Source organism: Gouania willdenowi, chromosome 8 (genome assembly GCF_900634775.1).
Source record: "Gouania willdenowi chromosome 8, fGouWil2.1, whole genome shotgun sequence".
In the NCBI taxonomy this organism is placed as follows: Eukaryota; Metazoa; Chordata; class Actinopteri; order Blenniiformes; family Gobiesocidae; genus Gouania; species Gouania willdenowi.
In genome coordinates this window covers 19,346,421-19,355,489 of record NC_041051.1, presented here as the reverse complement: position 1 = coordinate 19,355,489, position 9,069 = coordinate 19,346,421, and positions in this window count along the sequence as shown.

Sequence of the window (9,069 nt, the reverse complement as noted above, 5' to 3'; positions counted from 1 at the left end):
CCATTGGATGTACGTATAACAGAGGATGATGTCTCAAGTTTAATTGTGTGGATGATCTGTGTGATGATTTTTTTTTATTTTTTTGTCTTTAATGTTGTACATTGGTCTTTGTATTTTCTTAATCTGCCAAGGACTATAGATGGAAAGTAGCCATTGGCTAATTCTGAAATATTTACATTTAGATGTTTATTAATATGCATTGTCCCTTTAAATAAGCAAATAAATAAATACATTTCAGAGGATGTGGATAAAAATGTACAGTGTTATTTTTTATTTCTTTGAATGAAAACTCAAGAACTAAATATAGATTCTTACATTTAAATAGTAACGAAACCCCAAAACTGCTTTTTTCTGCCAAGACCAAATATATATGGGTATGAAGTAGTGTTGTTTATTCATCCCAGTCCAACTCTTGACATTTTAGTGAAAACATTTTAATTTGGTGTAATTTATTGTAAAAATGTATGAGGGACTGCCCTCTATGGGTCAAAACTCATTATTACAATCAAATTTAGATTAGACTAGATTAGATTAGATTAGATTTATTAATAATTAATAATAATAAATACATTTATTATTTTATTAATTTTGCTATTGGCTAAGAATGGTATATATAAAAACTATCCCCTGTTGACGAAATTTGTTAATAGATAAATACAGTAAGTATTGATTCGATAGTTAACTTAGCATAGATAGTTTTTTGAAGATTTATAGTATAGCCCGGGGCGAGTATTGACCACTCCAGCAGCTCCGCCCATAATCAAGGCATTTTTGTTTATTTCCAGCCATTTCTGCCAAAACCTTGGAGTTTAGTTATACTCTTTAAGCAATTTAGTGCTTTACATAAATTAAAAGAACCTGATGCCAGACTAGAATATCTATAAATGCATTAAAGTCTAAAGACAACTGTGACAAATGTGAAAGTGGAAACAACTGACTCATTTAGATTTTTAAGTTGTGCACAATTCCAGCCTCACTCTCCCATCAACAGAGACGCTCATAAAGCCCAACCCTAACCTTCTTTATGCCAAGTGTGAACTTTCACTACACTGCAGTGCTTTGGTATACCCTACTGCCACAATATACTCGCCATACAGGGAACGTTATGAAATATATACCTTGTTGCAAATGGGTTTTTGTCATTTTATTACATATTAATGCTACTATTTGTAAAAAATGAAAATAAAAAATATTAATTTCTAACTAGTATGTTTTTTTCTGTTTTTGCAAAGGTTGGCAGCTTTTTCATTGAGTAAATTCTATACAGGTTTGTAGAAACAAATAATGTAATAACAACCAATAAATTAATAAATCTGAGCTTTTTAAAATGTAATTTTTCTTACTGGCCAAAGGCCATGTGACTTGACCCAAAACAAGGCCAAACCACATAGACTAACAAGAGTTCAAATCTCAGAATAATTATGAATAAATCATACATATTACCTTGTTTTATGTATCTACGGCAATAATAAAATGTATTCAACCAATCAGTCTTAAAACATGAAAGGAACTTCATACAAAGAAAACAGCCCGCCATACATTACAAAAGCTTTTAAAAGAAACCTAACCCCTTTGATAATTCTATACACCACATTCCAAAACACAGGTTAAAATAAAGACAATGACACATATGACACACATTTTAGAATGATTAACCCCATGATGATTGTATAAGCTAACCTAGAAATGAATAGTTAAATGACAACCCGCAAGGCAAATCAGTGTTTTACATGTTTAGAATGCCACTGGAAATAATAAAACAATATAGAAAACAATAAGAACATCAGAATTAGTAGTAGAAGATAAAATTTACTAAAAATCATCTAAAGTAAAGAAAACTAAACTTTATGATAACACCTATTAGATTTGCTCTAATCAAAAGTAAAAAGTACCTAAGATTTTACAATCCAAATGTGTATTACATATTGCATCTATAAGAAGCACAAACAAGTTGTCCTTCTCAATCTAGTTTTTTAGCTGATGTTTGTACTCGGTAGACACGTGCCCAGTATATCTATGCAGATAGACTGATGTATAATGCTTTTGTCATGCCCTTGAACAAAGTGTTTTTTGCTGACGTTAAGATGATTTCTGTAATTCAAATTAATGAAGACCCCATCTGAATGTATACAAATTAAAAGTATAATGAAAAGTATAAATCATATTTTGACTTGGCAAACACCTCTTGTCTCTCTTTGTACTCAACTTCGGAGACAAACTTGAGGATGTCTACACTGTCAATGAGATTAATACAAATGTGATTATTTTATTCTTTCTGCAAATCATGTGATGTAATGACCACTGAGGCTGAGATAGTTGCGTTTCAACAACACGCTTAAAACAGAGTGCACGCCACCTGGCGGCTGAAGACAGAAGACAATGCAGAGAGCAGTGGAAAAAGCCTGCTCGCTTTGCTACAGAAGGCTGAAAGTTATGCCTTATGCCATGTGGCAGGATTGAGAGATAACAACTGGACAAAACACGTGAGAACAAGAGTTCCAGGCTCTTCTGCTGGGAATCTTCACGCTTGTAAGTTGGCCATTAGAGAGCCGCAGCTGCGTCAATGATAAGTATGCTGTTTTCCTGTTTCTCATAAATAAATAATTGATTATTGGTTTTCTAAAACTTTGTGTCTGGTAAATCTGTTCACATCCCAGGCTGAACACTGGCAGCAGTTATCTGCATAAACAATAACAGTTCAAAATTCACTGCAAGTTTCTCTCTGAGACTGAGAGGCGATTGAACGTTCCCAGCGTGGACATGTACTGGTAAGTATGGAGGCTCGTGTTGGCCTTATATTGAACTTTAACATCAAACGTAGGACCTATTATTACGTTATTGGCTCAGATATTACATTTACAAAGATTTATTTTAATTAGTCCAATAACGTAACAAGGGATTATGCTCTTGGGCAAACGTTATAACTTTATCATTTCAGGACTTAGGTTATTAGCTTGTTATTATGTTATTGACCTATTACATTTTTAAAAGGCACATTTATTACGTTCTGTTTTCTGGCTTGGTTTTCGTTTCTTATCGTAGTTTTCCACCCGTAGCCCAGTTTGGTTTGCTAGAAAAATGAACATGTGGTTGGATGTGTTTGCGTATCTCTGAGCCAGCCAACAATGGAGTATTGTAAATTAATGGTGTATTGTATTACAAGCTTTTAGTAAGCACACGTGAACAAACCCTAAAATCCCATAGAAGATTGATGGATGAATGTTGAGTGATAAACACACTCATGACATTAAACAATGGGGTCTCACAGCCATGCTGGCTCTTGATCACATTTATTAGCGAGGAAACAAAAAAGTGTGGGTGTTGACAGCAAAAACAAAAATTTGACACAACACATGATTACATTCTGAAACTCCTCCCTGTCAAACTTGTGTTTTTCTCCCAGAGACAATAATCATTGTCCTCATTCTGGCGTGGTTTTAGAAACACAATTCCTATCATTTGTTAATGTAGCATCCACTATTTCATATTAGGTGTGTGCAGAGGCTGATGTGTCCTCGCCTCACACTGCTATGTCGATCCTATCATAAGAAACCCTGTCATTGGCATTAGAGGAAGGTGTTTCTTTACCCCAGGGGGCTCTGCTGCTGCTACTGCTGCTGCTGCTGCTCTGCAGAAGCTTGGCTACTGCCTTATTGTCAGTGGTTTATAGCAGCCTGAAAGGAAAAGATTATTTATCGCCTTGGGGACTGGATTCTCTGCTGGAAACACAAGCTTCAGCCGGGGCACAGCTGGCAGTTTAGCAGCTTTACCATCATCCACGTAAAAAAAAAATGTTTGAGGTTAATTAGGCCATAACAGCAAGTAACAAATATTAGAGGCATGATCATTACTTCTGTTTGACAGCACGGCTGATGTATCGAACAATCAAAGTTAAACAATGTAAACGTAGCCATGTGATTAGATTAAAACAAGATTATATTTGACTCATGTGTTCAAAGTGCATTGGCTTCTATGGCACAGTACAAGTTGTCATGACCTTAAACAGACGCTGTTCTTTCTTTAATGGATTCCGGCTCTGTGCTTGGACAATTGTTTTATAAATTATATGTCCTGTAGCCAGGTCCAAAACAATGATTACACATCCATGTTTCCTCTTCTGGGTTTTTTTATTTGTTTTTTAAAGTATACTATCTGCCTGCTATTTGAATTAGGGTGGACAAAGTTCCATAGCAATGCTCCTTTGGGTGGAAAACTATTAAAATCTTCATTTAGGATTGCAAAGCAAGAGCCTTCAAGGCTACTTCACACTGCAAGCATTAATGCTCAATTCAGATTTTTTTTTCTAACTCAGATCCAATTTTTTGTTTAGCCGTTTGCATTCCCATTTAAAGTGTGACCTGTATCAGATTCCACTGGCAACTGTTTACGGCGCCAGACTGACCCACATGTGCAAAAGAACTGTAAAAATGACGTCAGATACCGCACGCTGTTGCACAAATGTAAACATTGAGGAAGTAAGCATTTTCGTGTTTGTCTCAAAGTTTTTGTGCAGTGAGAGTCGGAGAATGAATGATCAGGTGCTGAGGAGGACTAGGATAAAGAAAAAGTGCCAAATTGTTTGTTTTGGCTTTTTGCTGTGCTGACATGCTTTTAAACACATACCACGTACAGTCTGAGCCTTAAAGCGGTTTGTATGGAAGTGTCACCCCATATTCTTATTAGGTCCAAGACCCCTTTATTGACTTGATTCATCATTGCTATTGTCCATTTTTGAAAGGCTCCCCCTGGGCAAAATGATGACGAGTGTCACTAAAGTTACATCAACATATCAAACGAGCATTAAAACCGTCTTGGCTGTTCACACTTAACCTGGCAAGAGCCAGATTGATGTGTAGCCCTCCCTCTAACTCGAGTTCTCCACATCGATTTTGGTCTGTGTCTGGCGAATCCTTTCGGAACCAAGGAGGGACATGAACGGAATGCTTGAAGCTGATTGGGCAAAGTGCCTGTCCACCATGATTTGTTTTAGCCAATCACACGGTAACACATGATGATGTCGTCATTGGCATGTGCCGCAGAGACGCTGCTACAACAACAACAAGGCTACGCTGGTGAAATTTATCTTTTGGGATCGTAATGCTGCGGCCCTTTTGTTGTTGAGTGACTTTTGCGGTTTTTGCAACATGAGTATGCGAGTTAAGGGCACATAACCCATCACCCTGTGTCGACATCTTTCTATTTTGATTCAGAGCTGTGCTAATAGCGGTAGCCCAGCGAGTTCCTCTCCTCGCAACTGCGCATGCACCAGTTTTGCTTCAACTCTTCTGCCTTCGTCACACCCGGTTATCCCTCCCTAAACCACAACACTGCTTCATGATACAGTAGGTTCTAACCGTTTTGGTTCGGATTTGAAAAGCAAAGGCAGGAACAGCACAAAATGGATTCTGGTGTTTGTGAACACCAGGAGAATCCATCTTGCAGGCAAGGTTGGTTCACACTGAGGTCACACTGAAAAAAATCTGATCTGTTTCTCATTCAGGACCACATATGAAAGTGGTCTAAAACTGATTTAAAAAAATCTGACCCTGTCACTTGACCTTGAAAAAATCAGATTCGGGCCATTTTTGCCTGTCGTGTGAACGTAGCCTAAGTCATCTTAGCAGTTGTGCTGGAGTTTAGGGAATATTGTTTTTAAAGGGTTACAAATCTTGGAAATATTTCAACACTGATGTTTTTGTGTTGGTCAGGATCATGTGAGGTCGATGTGGTCGGAAAAAAAGGAGAAAAAAGATTCATGTTTAATCATTTATAACGGGTGTTTGCGTGTCCAAAATAAAATATGTAATCAAATGGATTTGGTCCTAAACTTTGACCCAGAGTCAAACACCATATTATTTAATGAGTGCAAATGTCTTTATTGTGTGTCTTTTTTGTTTTTTTTAAAAAAAAGATAATATATTAAATTACCCTTTTGCATGTTTGATTGTTATAGGCAAGTCTGACTCTTATTTTGGGTGAAAATTTGTCTCAGGGGAATAATGTTAAAAAAAGGTTGTTGACTGGTTGCATGTATTTTTACTCTGCATCATCATTAATCTGAATACATTCATGGTTTAATGTGAAATATGACATTTTTTTACGCCAGGCAGGAATACTGTAGGTTAAGGACAGCTGCAATGTATTTTTCTGTTTGAAAGAGTTCACCTTTACCTCTGTCTTTAATCACTGTTTTGCAAATATAGTAAGGGCATGCATGCATATTTACATTTCTATTAAAAACTGTGGCTTAATCCACTGTTGTACATCACTCTAGTATAACCTCTGCCTGGAGGCAAGAGCTCTTTTCTGCTAAATAACTGCACTGAACCTCTTCACTTCTAACATCTTAACCATGGATGATGCTTTGACTGAGCGTCAGAATAGATCTGTAAAACACATAATCACTGCAAATATAGAGACTTCTCTATGAGGAAAAGGCTAAATGAGGTAGCTATAGGTGGTGTGTGTGTGTGTGTGTGTGTGTGTGTACTGAGTGGAGATCCCTATTAGAACATTTTAAAAAGAGCTTTCTCTCATATTCCACAAACACGCTTTACCTACTGCATTGAAATAGCAGAAAAAACGTTACACCCCACTGTGCACCCAGCTCACACCCAGCAACACCAAAGATCAACACAGAAGTTCACTTCACAGGGATTTGATGCTGCCGTGTGTGCGAACCGAAAATACTCGACATGTGAAGACAAACACTCAGCCTTGATGAATCGGGCTGTTTCAGATTGATGGCAAACATCTTATCAACAGCAAAACAATGTAGAGGCTCTTTCAAATACAATTGTGCTCAGCATCGTCATCTGTTAAAGACAGACGAGAGGATGACAAAAGGAAAGAAACACATATTATCTCCCCCAATGGTGGCATCGAGGTGCACTGCAACAAAAGGTAACACACAGGCAACACAAGTTGAAATGTGTGATTATTATATGAATGCAGCAAAAACACTAAATGGTGTCCAACATGCAAACCAGCTCCCTAGAGAGTACTAATTCACCACAGAATAAAAAATGTTTGAAAAATTTGACATGTTCATAGTAAATTTGATCCGAGAACATCTACATGAAGTACAATTTAATGCAATTCAATTCTAATTCAGTCTATTTTACTTTGACCAGTGTCAATTAGCATGCTTCTTCTACTGTATATGAAAATTGGTGTGGCCTGAGCAACAGCATCCAAATATGGAGAGAACATGTCTAATGTGCAAAATCCAGCCTATGAATTAAACTGAGAAAAAAAAATAACACAAAAAAATTGTGTGCTAATGTAATTAATTACAAAATAAAGCTAAAAAAAAGGGGAAACAATGAGACAATGAACAAAAATAAATGAATATACTTCATTTAAAACACACGAATGCATGCAACCCTCGGTTTAATCTTTGCACAAAACAAAAACCAACAAAAATGCACAAAATGACTCAAAAAAATATATACAAAATTACGAAAACAAATACGTTAAAGGACAATTACCGCAAAGGACAACAAAAATAAACAAAATCAAACACAAATATAGGAAACGTTGACAAGAATGACTCTAAGAACACAAACTGACCACAAAATTACACAAGCTGACAACAAAGATAAACGACATTATTCCAAGGACACACAAAGCAACTTCAAAAATACGGAAAAGTTAAATATGACAACAAAAGTACAACATAATTAACAATGCAAAATGAGAAAATGACAGATACACACACATCTTACCTGTATTGTTGCTCAGATTGGTCACTATTCTAAATGCTGACATTAGAGTTGATAATGTGGTCCTCAGATCAGGTGATCCCAGGTGTGTGGCCCCTGTGATAATAGTTGCACATCTCTAAAATAAATTGTGAGGGGGGAGAAAGGAGAAGAAAGGGCTGCATGTTTTTTTTACACAGCTAAGTTTTGAACAGTCTGAAGGATTCAGAGAGGAACGAGTTATTTTATCTTTAGCAGACACAGCTCTGATGTTGGAAGACGGGAAAATGATGGTTAATGAGTTTCAATGCCATTTGTTGTCAAAGAAAGACTTTTTTTGTTGCATTTTTACCTTTGCTGAGGAGCTGTCTTTCTGTTTATTTGTCTGTTAGCAGGATTATGTCAAAAGCACTCAACAGACTTTGACAAAATAATAACTCAAGATAGACCTTGAGCCATGGAAGATTCCATTAGATTTTGGAAGGGATTCGGATCAATAAACTAATTCTGGATCAGTTCCAAAAGTTGAAACCATATATATTTCCCAATATTGGCATTTTTTTTTTTTAATTCTTGTTTCTGTTCGTAATTGACTGATCGTTATGAAATTTGACTCAGTTACTGTATGCCGGGTTCCTGAATTACCCCACTGATACGACGAGCCTTGCGCTTGGCGAACTCGTCCACGGTGCTCTGTATGTTCATTTCCTTTGCTCTCTCATTCTCTATGGACAACCTGGCAAGTCCACTCAGTCTCTCCTGTCCCACTGTGCTCCTTAACTGGTTTTTAATAAGTTTCAACTTGGAGAATGAGGCTTAGGGACAAACATGGGACACGCAACTGACGTGCGCGCATACTCGGTGCAAAAAATATCTGATAGAAAAACCCAGTGTATATACAAAAGAAAACCTAAAAGCAAACCAGTCTCTAGATGCTTATAACTGCTTGTTATGAACGGGCAGGTAGGCGGACTGCTGTACTCCTGTTAACAAAGGTTTCCGTGTATTTTCATGTATTCTGATCAGTTTCAATGGATGAGTTTCCATCTCGACATTAAGCGTTCTGTCCCCCCCACTTCTGGATGAGATGCTTGGAGCCCTTTTTTTTTTTTTTTTTTTTTTTAAATGTGGCCTCGGGGCCCAACCCCCATTTCCGGTCATTTCCAAATTCATGGGAACATAGTCGTGTTATATATTGTTTCAAAGGTAATTCAACGTAGATTACGGTTATGTCTTGCCCAATTCGATTAGGGGCCCATCCCCTTTTTTAGGCTATTGCCATTAAAGGTTGTTCTTCTTCTATTTCTCGCACTGTGTCTTGGTTTGCAGAATTATTTGCATTCAATATGTGTCAAATTGCTTTTAT